This window comes from Lontra canadensis, unplaced genomic scaffold, assembly GCF_010015895.1.
Source record: "Lontra canadensis isolate GAN:19392208 unplaced genomic scaffold, GSC_riverotter_1.0 scaffold1, whole genome shotgun sequence".
Taxonomy (NCBI): domain Eukaryota; kingdom Metazoa; phylum Chordata; class Mammalia; order Carnivora; family Mustelidae; genus Lontra; species Lontra canadensis.
In genome coordinates, this window is record NW_022630995.1 from 9,348,412 (window position 1) to 9,365,138 (window position 16,727).

The following is a 16,727-nucleotide window of genomic DNA, read 5'->3' on the forward strand; positions in this document are numbered from 1 at the left end:
GAGACTCATAGATATCATTTATTCCAGTCCCTACATTTTAGAAATAAAGAAATTGATGTCCAGAGATGTGAAATAACTTACTCAGAAATCACAAAGTTAGTAAGTGGCAGAATCAATACTAAAAATTCATCTTCCTTTTCCTTTATGTGGCATCCCGTTGGAAATGGCGGGCTTTCCGGCTCTCCTTCTCTGTGCATCCTTCCTCCTCCGCCACCTTATCTGTAGCTTCTGGTCTTGAACACCTTGAGTGAGCGGTGATGGGTAGAAAACATTCATGCTGCTAAAAGTTTAGGAAGTTCTTTAAGAGGTTTCACACAACCATGTTCGTTTGCTGTGAACAGTGACTTCCAAACGGAATCTACACTCCACACACAGAGGACAAGCTTTTCACTGGAGAGTTTGTGTTGGGCCAGATACTATGCAATATGTTTCTTTGATTGACTTTGAAATTAGTAAAAATTAAATAGAGCATAAGATTTAATATCACCATTGCCTCTATAATGAGATCATTCATTTTTTTTTAAAGATTTTATTTATTTATTTGAAAGACAGGGATCACAAGTAGGCAGAGAGGCAGGCAGAGAGAGAGGAGGAAGCAGGCTCCCTGCTGAGCAGAGAGCCCAACACACGGCTCGATCCCAGGACCCTGAGATCATGACCTGAGCTGAAGGTAGAGGCTTTAACCCACTGAGCCACCCAAGTGCCCCAAGATCATTCTAATAAAAGCAGTAGTACCCAGCTACGTGGCTTCAAATATATTCTACCACATTAGGCTTGGGACCCTGAGTAAGTTACTTAAATTCTCCGTGACAGTTTCCTCATTCATAAAATCAGCTAAGAATAGATTTATCTAATAGAACTGATATAAGGAATAAAGTAAATATTACATGAAAAGCCTTTGGAATAGTGCCTGGCACCTAGCCATTATTGGTATTTTTATAGTCCAATCTAGGTTTTCTTACTGCAAGGCATGCATAATGGGAATTTTGGAGTATGTATCTCACATCAGCGCTGCATTTTTATGTATCTTATGTAAACTACAAAAGTAGCACTTAAAATTGGTGAGATAAAAATTAAATCTTTTTGGGTTCCAAGAGACTATCTTGCATATCCATTCCCACTTGGAAACTCTGGACACCAGTGGTATATTCTCATGCTTTTTGTTTAATGTTACTGCTTGCTTCAACTTTGTTTCACAGTGTACCATCAACCACAGAAAGTCTTTCCCAAAGCAATCATGCCTATGATAATATTGTTAACTTTAATCAAATTTAGTGGTTTAAAGTGCTGATAACCTTACAACATATATCTTCAGTAATTAAGGATTTTCTCTCCATCTGGTACCAGTGGAATTATTCTGTGGTGATTAGTCATAGACTGTAACAAATTACATTGTATGCTCGATGGTTAGGATTTTTTTTTTTTTTGCTTAAATATGAAGGCTATAATAGTTTTTTCAGTGTCTTTGTTTTTTCTACAATGTTTTGTTTATAGATGGAAATACATCAAAAAGTTCTCTCTCTCTCTCTCTCTCTCTCTTTTTTTTTTTTTTCATATGTTAGTTTGTCAGTGGAGGATTGTGCATATGGTCCTAGTTACCATAGGGAACCAGAGACATTCTACTGAGGTCTTGGATGTTTGTCATATGTCAGAGTCCCAGATGGGCTGCAGATGCCATTTAAAATGAAGGTTGTCTTTGGTATCTTTCTACTAAGACATATCAAATACAAATTATAGGATGATTTATGTTATAGGGGTTATTTTTCTCAGTTTTTATGTGGTTATGGAAGTTGTTGGTATATCACCAAGATGATAAATAAGCAATTATAAAAATTCAAATCCGTTTTTATTTAAAGATTTAAGTTGAACACTCATTTTCATTTTGGAGGAAGAAAAAACACTCTCCATTTAATAATGATACAATAAGTATGAATGTATTACTGGGATTGTTAGGAAGTTTATTTTATGACTTGTCTTGGCCACAATTTTAAAAAGCAATTATTCCATAGTATTTTAGAATTATCCTATACTAGGATTATCCTACAGTTTACCTGTATTATTTCATAAATAATATTCTACTTCATGTTTCTTTAAGATAAACATATTCATCTCCAGTTAACTAAGATTAATTCAGTTATTGCAAAAAAAAACCAATATTGGGGGAATTCTGTGGAGTTTACAAAGAATGTAGAAGACAAAGTACACAACCTCAAATAGAGTAAAAAGCATATACAGAGATAAAATGCTTAGCAATACAAATAAACAGACTCTAAAAGCGTATACATAATTATACATAGTGATGATTATCAAAGTGCAGAAAGCAAAAGGTGGTTTGTTCAAAGACAGAGAACTGAGAATGTAGTTAACTGAAACATTTGAGTACGGTTATGATTAAATTAGAATGACTTCATGACTGAAGAGGATTTTTAGTAAGTATATTTAAGCTTTAGAGAAGAAGAAGAAACAAATATCTCTACTGTCAGAGAGTTCATGTACTCGCGCTTGGCCCGGGACTTAAATTTGTGCAGGCCTCATGTGTTGGGTATTATTTGGTGTCGGTCTTGTACAGGAAGGCAGCAGTAGGCTCCATCACAGATGTTGAAATTAGCCTGAAACTATATTCTCCATTTAGTTATCTAAGGCACCATATTACCAAAAAATTATGGTGGTTGCTAAGCATTCATAATCATAAATGGTGATCTAACATTTTTGGAGAAGATCAATGAAGCCTCGGTGTCATGTCAAGGGTAGTTTATGTTTTTATACATATGCTTGGCTAGACTATGGTATGGAGTTTTTCCATCAAACATACATCTAGATGTTTCTGTGAAGGCACAATTTTAGATTGATTAATATTTAAATCAGTAGACTTTGAACAAAACAGATTATTCTCCATGATACGGATGGGTCTCATCCAATCAGGTGAAGGCTTTAAGAGAAAAGATAGATCCCATGAGGAAGGAAGAATTCTACGTCCATACACGTCCATTCTACGTCTTCACACTTGAGGCTGCAACATCAGCTCTGCCCTGGGTCTCAAGCCTTGCCAGCCTCCACAACTGCTTGAACCAATTTCTTCAACAAAACCAATCACACTTTCTTTCTTTTTCTGTATATATACCCCATTGGTTCTGCTTCTCTGAGCTCTGATGAATGTAGCATATGAACGTTTGCTATTACTCATGGTGACTGGTCTTTCCTCAAAAGCACAGGAAGATTTTATCTTTTAGTGAGCATACTACCTCCATCTATTCAAGAAACAATGTCAAAAATGCAATCACACAGTGACCTCTAAAAGTATATATGTCTTAGTTATAATTTGATATTTATTTATAGCATGTTCCATACAAATGTATTCCTGGCAATTTAAAAAAAATTGATATTATCTACTTGTGCTTTTGCTACTTTTTAACTTAAGTCACATAGAGTAGAAGCATTATGTAGTCACATTTTATTTAATTGTACATGGAACTATATAACTATAGTTATATATATAGTTTTCTATATATATATAGAACTATATATATATAGTTTTCTATATATATAGTTTTCTTCCTTCCCTTTTTCCTTCCTTCTCTCTCCTCTCCTCTCTCCTTCTTTCCTTCCTTCCTCCCCTCCTTCCCTCCCTTCATCAGATCCGTAATAATATCCTGAGGTCCATTTATCATTTTTTAAATATATGAACATTTTTATTTGCCATTAATAGAATACAACATATTCTATCACAACTTAATTTCCTGATTTTAGGTCTTATTTAAGAAATAATTTATTGGAAAACTATGGAATCATAGATGATCAAGTTTCAAAAATTTTATTCTGTTTATAGTACACAAGTCCCTTGATTTGTTACTTTGAACTTTGTCCTCAAATTTACTATGTTGAACCATATGAAATTGCTGATGTTTAACCATTTATTATCGATAATTTTTTATTACAAAAAGTGGTTTTTTTCAAGTAGAAAATTAATGGTAATAAAAAAATTCCAGATATTCTGTTTTGGGATAGTTATTTATTTATTTTTCTTTACTAATTATTGTCTTCCTCAACATAAGTCACATTATTAGTCCGTGCACAAAAAGAAAGTTTTAAAAAAGGATAAATAGGGTGGGAGTAAAATAAGAAAAAGATGATGATTTTCTTACAATATAATACAGTGTAAGTTTCCTTTTGGGGTCTGATAGGGCTGCTGCTCTGAATATATGTGGGTGCACTATAATATTTGTGTTAAATTAATGCTCTGAATTTTGCTGTACTAAAAGTCATCATGTGACATGTGGTTCAATGAGGGTCACTTCCCTCAAGTACATGATGTGCTGTGTGAAGTTTGAAACTAGTAATCTTAATGGTACATAAAATGGTAGGATTGAAATGTGGTCTGGACAAGATGCCACAAGATGAAATACTAGAGGGAAAGATGTTACCACAGTGCTTTTTTGTCTTGTAATCATCCCTATATTTATTTACTTAGTTTTTTCTTTTATTTTGTTTGTTTGTTTGTTTTTAAACTCAAGTATAACCTAAATATTTGAGTTAATCCAGTAGATTCTTAAAGCCATCTGCTTATTTGATTTTTGCCATATAAAAAATTATAACATAATTGTAAAATGTTTACATAGAGGAAATACAGATTAAGAAAAGAAAATTAGGTGGCTCAGCAGGTTAAGCCTCTGCCTTCAGCTCAGGTCATGCTCTCAGGGTCCTGGGATCGAGCCCCACATCGGGCTCTCTGCTCATCGGGGAGCCTGCTTCCCCCTCTCTCTCTGCCTGCCTCTCGACCTACTTGTGATCTCTCTCTCTGTCAAATAAATAAATAAGAAATTCTTTTTTTTAAAGATTTTATTTATTTATTTGACAGACTGAGATCACAAATAGACCGAGAGGCAGGCAGAGAGGGAGGAAGGGAAGCAGGCTCCCTGCTGAGCAGAGAGCCCGATGTGGGGCTCGATCCCAGAACCCTGGGATCATGACCTGAGCTGAAGGCAGAGGCTTAACCTACTGAGCCACCCAGGTGCCCCAATAAATAAGAAATTCTTAAAAAAAAAAAAAAAAAAGAAAGAAAGGAAGAAAAGAAAATTAGGGGAGATATCCTAACTACCTCTAAATTCTGGATTCCTCCAGGGGAGGAGGAAGGCTTTTTTATGATGCTTTAGACTAGAAATTTATCAGCCAGTAGTCTTCAAGTTTTGATGTCGCCATATAGGGTTTTAAAATGGAGACAGTTCCCATAAAAGTGGTTTCTTAAAGCTTCTCTTGAAAAACGAGAAAACTTTGGTAAGATTCCATCTCTTTGCTTTCATGGCAACAATCACCAGTTTTTGAATGGTAGCTACCTGCTTTAAATTCTTATTTGCCCCAGCGGCGCCACTCCCGGCCAACTTCATGTAACAGTTATCTAACTGCTTTCTTAGATATCTGAGTTTGTGACTAAGAAAAGAGGTATGTTTTTAGTTCAGCATGATAACCTTATTTTTGGGGACATAACTGACATAAAACATTATATTGGTTTCAACTATACAACTTCCTTTCATCTCCAAACTCCTTTAATTCACTTCATTAGCACAGAATCAATTTCTAGAAGTATTAGTCTTTACAAATTTCTTGTCATTTATTTAATTTTTTTTTCAAGGAAGATAGTAATTTTATATAGTAAGGAATCGAGACAAAAGACTAGCGTATGTTTTAGATAATGAATGGAAAGCGTCTATCTGCGAACCCAGAACCTATTGTCCCACATATGTATTTGTTATTTGACATTTATTCACTGAGCACCTTATATCTGTTCAGGGTCCTGTGGATGTAGGGCTACAGTGAACAAAGTGTATGCTTTTATGGGAGTTTATATGTGGCCATGGGAAATAGAAAACAAGTAAGAATATAATTTCAGAGAATAGTAGGCACGATGAAGAAAATAAAACCGAGTGAGGCAATTTGTTTGTGTCCTTTAGAAAAGGTGGTCAGAGATGCCCCCAAAGAAGTAACATGTGCTCAGTGAATGAATGATTAGAAAAGGTTAGCTATGCAAGGATCTAGAGGAACCGGAATGAGTTGACTTCTTCAATTCACGACAGGAAAGCTATTGCAGATGTTGCTTGGTGGGCAAGGGCAAGAGGGGAAGAAATGAAGCCAAACTGTAGGGAATGTTCTGAGTACAATGGGGAGATATCAGAAGACTTTACTCAGGGATATGATGTGATCTGATTAGGTTTGAAGGATTACTTCGGCGGATATGTGAAGAATTAACTTCCAGGGACAAAAGAGGATGGAGGGAAACTGTAATCTAGGCTGGGTGGTAATGGTGAAGTGGTCGGAAGTGATGGTGTGAGATTTATACTGAAAATGGAACCAGCAGGAATTGATCATGGGCAAACTGGGAAGAGAAAGAGAAAGAAAAGATCAGGGATGACTCCTACAGTTTTGGATTGAGCAATTGGATGAATGATTGCTAGTAAGTGAAATAGTGAAGACAGAGAGAAGCAAGTTCTCCCAACAAAAACCAAGTAACACATTAAATCTTTTCTGGAATGGTAGGACATAAATACACAAGAGGTATATTGGGTACTAAGCACAGATATAAAGGAAGAATATGGCACAGTCCCTGGTCCTGGAGGGCTCACAGTCAGGTAGAGGAAACACATGTCAAAAAGTCAATAAAAATTTATATCCAGGGACGTCTGGGTGGCTCAGTTAAGCATTTGCCTTGGCTCAGGTCATGAACCCAGGGTCCTGGGATCAAGTACCCCATCAAGTTCTTTGCTCAGCAGGGAGCCTGATTCTCCCTCTGTCTGCCGCTCCCCGTTTGTGCTCTCTCTCCCTCTCCCTCTCTTCTATCTGACAAATAAATAAAGTCTTTAAAAAAATTTGTATCCAATATGACAGAGATGTGAACAAAGTGGAAGAGGAAGGAGCTTCCAGGATTCTCATTTCCTTATGATAAAAAAGGTAAACAGAAAGTTTTAACAATGAGCTCAATTGGATGTCTCAGAAATGGCTAGCAGAACAACTTGTGAACATTCAAAAAACATTATTAATCACTGATAACATGTTCTTTTATGGAGAAGATTGGATTTTATTTAGTCTTTTACCAGAGATCTTATTTTCTCACATATCAATTATTCCATTAATTCTCTGATTATCCCTTTACATCACATAATGGAAAGACTATGAAACGTAAAAAAAAAAAAAAAAAAATTCCGCCTGTTTCTTTCCTCTACAGATTCTTATCGTGTTTCCACTCCACTATCTCTTTTCTGTCTCAGCATCAACCAAAGCCTACCAAGTGCTTCTTAAGGGTCCATTATGAGCCAACTACTTGTTTCTTCCTACATTCTCTTTATTTTCTGGCACTTTAACCTGAGTATGCTAAAATTTCCAGCTGTTATTTTAAAAGCATTCTTAGACTTCCTCTCTTCCTGACTTGAAGTTTTATTTTCCTTACCATCTCCTATCTGTCTCTTTCATCTTGTTCTTCATTTCCCCACTTTTGGCTTAAGTCACCAATAACCTGGTAGTCAGCCATGGTTTTGCTTCCTATGATTAGCCCACTCCTTCCCCCTACCACCCCCTGCTCATCTTTCCCGTTTCTTATTCTTCAATTGGAGCTTCCATATACTCATTAGTTACCATTTTTCTTTATTTTTCTAGGTTGTTCCCTGTCCATATCACTCAATTCTGTTTTCTCTAACATGCTGTCTGCCACCATTTCTTCAGTAAATCCATAATAAAAAAAACCCTAAAACATGAACTTTTTAAAAATCACTTTTTTATTTATTTTCAGCATAACAGTATTCATTGTTTTTGTACCACACCCAGTGCTCCATACAGTCCGTGCCCTCTCTAATACCCACCACTTGTTCCCCCAACCTCCCACCCCCCACCTCTTCAAACCCTTCAGATTGTTTTTCAGAGTCCATAGTCTCTCACTGTTCACCTCCCCTTCCAATTTCCCCCAAATGCCTTCTCCTAACTCCCCATGTCCTCCATGCTATTTGTTATGCTCCACAAATAAGTGAACTTTTCATGCAACTTAAAATAATTTGATACATCGATTAAAGATGTTCTGAACATCATCATGAATGGTAAATAATGCCAAACAGCAATGCCTACATTTTTTCCTTCTTGCTCACTGGGGTTTCCACCGATGTATTTTCTTAAAAAAAAAAAAAAAAAAGTCTTACAAACAACTGATCTACTTGTCTACTTGCTGGTTTTCATCGGGCAGGGGCTGAGTACAGACTTTAATTAAGTGTGATCCAACAGTACCAAAAGAAATCCAAATGAAAGGTTAACAAAATTAGATTTAGAGAAGATAATATGACATAAACGAAGACACATATGAAGGGGGAAAAAAAGCAAAGAGTGAAGTACATTTCCAAGGTCCTTATTTTTTAATGGATATTTAGGAGAGCACTTTATTAGAAATTTCTGTCGTTGTAGGTTCAGGAAGAATTGTACTTTATACCTGAAGAGGTTTCCTCTTTTCCTACGCACTGCTATAAAGACTAAGCTCAACTTAGTGGCCCACATTATCTATTTATCTTTCCACTATCCTGAAGATATTTTAAGCCTAAACAATTTGGGGGGGGGATTTTCTTTCTCAGCTTACTTATTTTTAGTGCTTTGTTAACTTGAGTATCATTGATACACAATGCTACATTTCTTTCAGTGTACAATGTAGGGGTTCAACTTCTTTATGCGTTACGCTGCGCTCACCCCAAGTGTAGCTGCCCTGTATCACCATACTATAGTACCATCGACTATATCCTCTATGCTGTGCCTGTTATTCCCGTGAATCCCATCAGAGCCCAAAGGATTTTGTTTCCTTATCTATGATCTACTTTTAATTTGTTATCTTGTTGCATAATATTTATCTCTGTTCCCCCCCCATAGTTTCTGATGAGAGCTGGGATATAAACACCTTCCTTAATAAACACCCTTCTCTAACCATTTGGTGTCACTGTTCACCCTGTTTCTACTTCAGTCTTAACTGACTAGAATATGAGCCATTTGGTTAGAAAATCTGTCACATTTGGAAAGCAGCAGCCAGTCAGAGAGAAATTAAATTGTTTTTCTTTGTCTGCCTACTGTTCCAAGTTTCTGCTGGTGTTGCCAGTCATTTGGAGAGAGAAGTGTGGAGCTTGTTCAGCTGTCAGTGAGTGTGAAGGAGGTTGGGTGGAAGTACGCCAACTCTGCTGTTTGCCATGGACTCAATAGCTGAAGGCTGGGGAGGCTCTTGGGGAGGCTCTCGGGGAGGCTCTCGGGGAGGCTCAACCAGGTCATTCTTGAAGAAAGCAGCTGATGCTTTCTGAGGAAAGATTGCTTTGTCACTATTGTGAAACTGATGGCATTGGTCTATGAGGCAAAGCTCATATTTTCCACTTTCATATCTCTGCCTTAAAAGTCTTTGTGGACAAAACAACCCTAAGGAAGACTATTCGTTGAAGCTGAATTTGCCCTATGGTTAGTTCAATCATCCAACATCGAGGAGATGCTGAAATATTAAGAATTTCTTCATCTGAGTCAGTCCCTTAAGATGGCCCTGGAGTGTTAGGTCAGATACCTTTGTATGAAGAGAATGGGGCAGATGTTAGAGGTGTAGCTCTCAAGTGTGATGAGAACGAGAAAGGCATCGATGGAGAGACTACATACCTGATTGAGAGAAGTTACTGAGGAAAATCTAGTCCTATGGAGAAACGTGAAAAATAAATGAAGAGTGGAGCTCCCTAAAAAATTCAGAAAGCTAATACGTGATATTTAAATTCAGAGACCAGTTTGTCAGATATTCAGTGTTAATGTATATTTATTTTCAGATCTGTAGCAGAAATCAGTGACTCCGTTGATGGGAAATTAGTTTTGTTGGCTTTAGGACTGTGACCCTTCCTATAGGTAAAGCATGTGTTGGGAAACTATTGTAGGGAGAAATTTCTCTCCCCCCTTGTTTTCTATGTTTGTTTAGTGATTACCTGTATTATTATTCCAAGGGCTTTGGATACATTATAGCATTTAATACTAACAGAAAGTTTATGAAATCAACTCTGCTATTGCCTCCATTTCGTGAATGAAGAAATTGAAGCTGCGAAAGTTATGGAAGCAACTTGCCCAAGATTACACAGCTGGAAAACGGCAGAGTTCAAACCCAGATACCACTCAGGTTGTTAACCGTTGGGCTAGATAACCCTTCATGATATGGGTGCAAAAATGGAGGTAAAAAGTTAATCTTGCCCTTAAATCTGTTAGTCAGGTATAAACTAACATTTGAAAGGGATCAGTGAGGCATTGGTACATTGCTAAGGAACTGATGAGACACAGAGGAAAATGCCCTCAGCATAGAACCTTGGAAGATGATGTTAAACATGACTGCAAGATAAAAGTTTTCATGCAGATGTAGGAGCTTGGCGAGGTATCGTCTACAACATTTATAAAGACCTATTCATGTACTAGACTGACCTGCATCATGTTTCACAGTTTTGAAAATGGACTCTATGACTTATTAGATGTGTGACCTTGTTCAGTGTACTTCATCTCTTTTTTATTTTATTTTTCTCGTTTGTAAAATAAGGATAGAAACTAGACAATGCTTTGGAAGGATGTTGTGATGATTAAAAGAGTTCATATATGGTCTGATGCCAGGCAAGTTCTCAAATGTTAGCTGCCATCTTTGTTAGCACCATCATCATTTCACCTAATTCCTTTTAATTCTCACATTACTTCCTACGTGGCAGGCAGCATTCTGAGCGCCTTGTGTTTATCAACTTAGTTCATGCCTGTGACCTACGGTGGGCATTGTTATAGTGTCTGTTTTATAAGAATACTGAGGCAGTGCTTCATGGTGTTTGGCTCTGGAGGTAGGTATTTTAACCACCACCTAAGGCTCACAGATACTGTAAGCAGTCATTCCAACCTCAGATGGCTGGAAAGGGCCAGAACTGGAATTGGACTAACATTTTCCCACTATAAGTCTAGACTCTGCTTTTATTTTTTGCTATAATTTGGGGACCGATGAGAGTTGAGGAGTTAAAAGCGAGATTCTCCCTAACCATCAGAGATGTGCTAACGTGACGTTTCAACACATGTACCTTCCAGCATGCCCAAATCAGATTGTCTGGAAAAGAGAAATTAAATACATAGAAAAAAATGAGCAAATAAAATACTCAAAACAAACAAGGAGATAAATTATATTAATGAAACAACATAAGCTAACAAGATGGGTCAAAGGAATCTCAACAGAGAGATTCCCAAATCTAAACCCTAAAAGCTCATTTTAATGTGGCAAACCAAAGCAGAAGTAAAATAATTAAATTCTGTTTACTTTTTTAAAAAGAATTTAATTCCAGGAAACATACTGTGTTATATTAGTTTCAGTTATACAATACAGTGATTCAAAAATTCTGCTGGGGGCGCCTGGGTGGCTCAGTGGTTAAAGCCTCTGCCTTCAGCTCAGGTCACGGTATCAGGGTCCTAGGATCGAGGCTCCCGCCAGGCTCTCTGCTCAGTGGAGATCCTGCTTCCTCCTCTCTCTGCCTGCCTCTCTGCCTACTTGTGATCTCTGTCAAATAAATAAAAATCTTAAAAAAAAAATTCTGTACGTTGCTCAGTGCTCATAATGATAAGTGCACTCTTAATCTCCTTCACCTGCTTCAGCTGTCTCCCCACTGACCTCCCCTCTGGAGGTGTCTGGCAATCACCAGTTTCTTCTCTACAGTTAAATGTCTATTATTTGGTTTGTCTTTTTTTTTTCTTCGTTCATGTATTTAGTTTCTTAAGTTTCACATGTGAGTGAAATCATATCCTATTTCTCTTTCTCTGACTTATTTAACTTAGCAGTATACCATCTAGATCCATCCATGTTGTTGCAAATGGCAAGATCTCATTCTTTTTTATGGCTGAGTATATTCCATTATGTATTTCAATATAATATACCAGATCTTCTTTATCCATTCGTCTATCAGTGGATACTTGGTTGCTTCCATAATTTGACTATTATAAATAATACTGCAATAAACATAGGGGTGTAATCTTTTTTAATTTGTGTTTTTATAGTCTGGGTAAATATCCCGTTTGTTTGCTATTATGTCTTGTTTTTCTGATGCTACTGAGTAAGAATATTAAGTTGTAACAGTCTTACAGAGATACAAAATAATTCAATTCTTAGTATATGTGCTGCCTAAGCGAGCACAAAAATAATTCAATTCTTAGATCAGTTTTTGTAACAGCTGAAATTCATTGAAAATGCCTTCCCTCTACTTTTGTGAAGATTAGAATTAGAAATTTAATATTGTCTTTAGACCAACTGTCACTTACTGAGTGTTCAAAAGACTATCAAAATTTCTCCAAATACAGTGTCTATAAAAACCAATATATTAATAAGATGAATGATTCTTTCACTCCAGATTTCTGCCTCCCTTTTCTGTCTTTGACTCCACTCTGCAAAAGTAGGACAGATTACTCTTTGGACATTTTCTTTTGTGTTGTTCTAGATGCTGGGGACCCAGTAATAAAAAAGATGAAGACAAAGCAAGTCCCCACTCTCCTAAAATGAAGGAGAATAAGTATTGAAAAAAAAATGTCTAAATGCAAGACAACAATAGCAAAAATGCAGGCAGGGAACTTTTTAATGCTGAAGCTACTGAAAATAAGAATAATAGTATTAATAATAATAATATAGGGTAAGTAACATTTATTGAGGACTTACTCCTGCAAAGTACTGCTAAGCATTTTATATACATTATATCCTTGAATACTCACAATTCATTCATTTAGTAAGTACATGTTGAGAGCCTGCTTTATGCCAGGAACTCTTCTAGGATCTCAGCTTTCCTCCGTGAATAAAAGAAAGATTGTGCTCTGCTGAAGTTTATATTCTGGGACTAATAAGTAGTAAAAAATGTTTCTTTTATAAGATCTTATGATAAGTGTTCTTACCACACACACAAAAATAATAAAAGGGACAGGAGGAAATGCTGGAAGGTAATTGGTTACGTCTACGGCCTTCATGATGGTGATGGTTTCATGGGTGTACACTTAACCCTGAACTCAGGTCCCTCACACCTTAATAAAGTCATTTAAAAAAAGATGTTTTGTGAGTTGGCAAGCTGAGCTAATGATGAAATCAAGGAGAGAAGTGTAGTGCTGGGGAAGGAAAGATAATCCAGAAAAAAGACAAGGAGGTCAGTTTCTAGTAGGTTGAAGGTTGAATTTGAGATTATAGATTATAGTGGGTTGTACAAATGGAAATGTCCTGTGGCTGTTTGCAAGGAGGGGCTGGTAGGAAAATAAATGGTGATGAAGACTTGGGGATTACCTTCTCAGGAGACAGCTGAACAATGGTGTTGTAAACTCACTGACTGAAACAGTTAAGAGAGAGAAGTGTGGAGTGCAAAGGACAAACCCTTGAGAAATCAGAAAGGGCATGATGCGGGGTGGGTAGGGGGGATGACTATCTGGTGACTATTTAAGAAGAGAGAAACAGAACAGTCAGAAAAAGAGGAAGAGATCAAGAGAGTTCTGAATGCAGCAGGAAACTTAAAAGAGTAGAGAAGATAGGGGGACATCATTATTTTTCAGCAAGAAAATGGCTGCTGGTAATATCAAAAGAGCACTTCACATTAAATGGAAGTAGAAGAGTGTAGAAACCAAATGCCACGGATGGAGGGGGTGGGCAGGCAGGAAATGGAGGCTGTCAATACCAGGAAGCAGAGATAGGATAATAGCTAAAAAGGGTAGTAGGACCCATTCCAAGAACAAAGTGGTACCACTCTCTTTACATCTAGTCTCTGGGTACATAAGATTATTGGGACAGAAATTGGTATTAGCTCAACGAACACAATACCTAATGAAATATTGAAAAATCCAATTTTTTTTCTGTACAGCAGTTGGCTTTCAGTATACACCCAAACCACAAAGAAGAGACCTAGGTATCAGTTCTTGAATATGAAGTAGAACTCTGTGCCCTCCATTGTAGAAGTTTTATTTTCCCATCTCCCTTCACATAGAGATTTATTTTTGCTGTCAGTCAGAAGAGAAAACTGTCCTCTGGTAGGTAGCAGGGTTTGAAATAAGGGAGAAAGTGAAACATACTCTGTCCCAAGGTTGCATTTGTATTAGGAAAATATAATTTTGGCAGGAGAGACAGGGTAATTTGTCAAGCAGATTAATCTCAGGAATGGAAAGTCCTAATCAAATGGCAAAGACTTTAATAGATCTCTTGGATAGATAGACTGGCCACACTCTGTAATTCTGCTATGGTAGTGAAAAGAGACTTAGTCTATCTGCAAGAATCTAATGGGTAGAAATCATGATAAATTTGGAGACTGGATCATTAGATTTGTTCAGTGTTGGTCCATTCCCACTTTTAGCAATGCAGTACAGCAAATAGAAAAATGCTCACTTAGAGCATAGCCTATGTATAATATAGTTACACTCCTTCCATCAATCTATAGGTTCTTAATGGCTAGAAAAGCAGAGAAATAATCAGAGTAATTTCTTCTCTTTCACCCTTAATTACATTTGTTACATTTTAAAAATAAGCAAAAAGGAACTGATGGAGAAAATTCAAAACAACACACAAGAGCTAGTTTTTTTTCTCAAACATTTTAGCACTATTCCAACCAAAACTACATGCTATTGTCAAATTGATACCAATTTTACTCTCTAATCATTTTCTCATTAAGGGGTCTTTTAGGAAATACTTGTTTACTGATAGATGCACAAAAACTATCCTTTATATGTTGGCAGTTTTCCTCTTTTTAATTACTAAAATGGTGGTAGAGGTAGAGGTAAGTGTCTCCAGACTCCCGAGGTACTAGGCTTTGTCAGTTTCACTGCGTCTCCTCAAGGTTAGTGCCAACTTCTGTGTATCCTCCTGGTAGTTAGCAGAGTACTGTAGGGGCAGTAGTCATAAATCATAGTTCAGTGTATTATCACAAAGAATGCTGTCACATTTTCAACTGTAATAAAAATAGTTTAAAATTTCCATAAAGAAGCCAAATGGACAGAATTTGAGAGCTATATATATATATATATATATATATATATATAGCTCGCTCTCTCTCTCTCTCTCTCTATATATATATATATATATACACATAGAATTTGAGAGCTATATATACAGATATATAGATATATATCTATATATATAGTTATTTAGAGCATAATCACTATCCGTTTCCCAATTATTGCTGATTTGGGAATATTAAAGTACAATTTGAATACAGACAGATTATATCCAGGGTTTCCAGCTCACCGCAGACAGAAATTTGATGCTATTTGAGGGATGGAGCCTCTGGGGGACAGGGGACAGTCTGCGGGAATACAATGCATATTCTGGGTATTGCCTCAATGTCCAGAAACGCCTACGACTCTATCAGACTGTAATAGCCCTCCTTTCAGAATCTTAGACAGCTCGTGCGTACCATCTGCTCTCTGTCTGTATTCCTTCTGTGTTTTTCTTCATCTAGAAGAATGGTTCTTGAAATTCTTACAGGACTCTTTAAAACGTTTGCCACATATTTTGAGAAGCATCTGGTTGGAAGAAGTCCTGCTTTCTGTATTTGTTCCCAGTTGTCTGGTGTGTGCCATGTTTCTTGTGAATCTCGTTTTGTTAACTTTTGGGGTAAATGCTTTTGCATCTGCTTCAGCACGTATTTCCAGTGAGACTAATAGCCCAAAGCAGTTGCTAAGGGTTGTATAAGTGAAAGACCCCGCGTCGGGAAAACTTGATTAATTTACCTGCCATCTCATTTGCACAAGGTTACCTGGAAATTGGTGTTTGTTTCTTTTGCTTGATGATTTCAAGATGCACCTTGTCCCTTTAAGGAATCCTGGATACCTTGAATACTTTCTCAAACATCTGCTCTGGTTTCATCAGGGAGACTTTAGGGGAGCTGTAATTCACATCGCTTTCCTTCAGCAAACAAGGCAACTTACCTGTCAGTAGGACGAATTTTCCGAGGAGCTAAAAAATGGAGAGCATTATAAAGGAACTCTGAATCTTAACAGGGACAGAACTTGCAGTTAAAGTAGAGTGGAAGAATGTCTGTTGCTGGTTACTTTTTATTATTTTCATAGGGTTTTTTTTTGAGATTTTATTTATTTATTTGAGATAGAGCAAGAAAGTTTGAGCAGCGGGAGAGGGAAGGGTGGAAGGGAGAGGGAGAAGCAGGCTTTCCAGGGAGCAGGGATGAGACTGGATCCCAGGACTCTGGGATCTTGACCTGAGCTAAAGGCAGCCAATTAAATGACTGAGCCAATGAGGTGCCCTTATTTTCATAGGTTTTTTGGTGTTAAATCATTAAATTAACATACACATATTCAAAGTTTGGAAATTCCAAAATATGTAATGAAGAAAATTAAAATAATATGTACTGTCTAAAAATAATCGTTACTATAAGATGATGGTTAGCACTTACATTCTGTTATCGTGTAACAAGCACTGTTCTAAACTCTTTACTTACATTAATTCTTTCAACTCTCATGATGATTTTAATGAGATGAATACTATCGTCATCCTCATTATAGAGACGAGGACGTGGATGCCCCGCTTTAGTTGCTTGCACAGTACTTGTTTGGTTATTCAGTGGTGTGACCAGAATTCAAACGCAGGCAGCCTCATTCTCGGGGCTCCCTCTTAACTGGTGTACTGTGCCATTGACCCTTGTTTATCCCTATAGGCACTTAGGTGAAATTCCTTCCAGACTGCTTTCAATCAAGTTTTTAAAATAAGGTTGAATTCA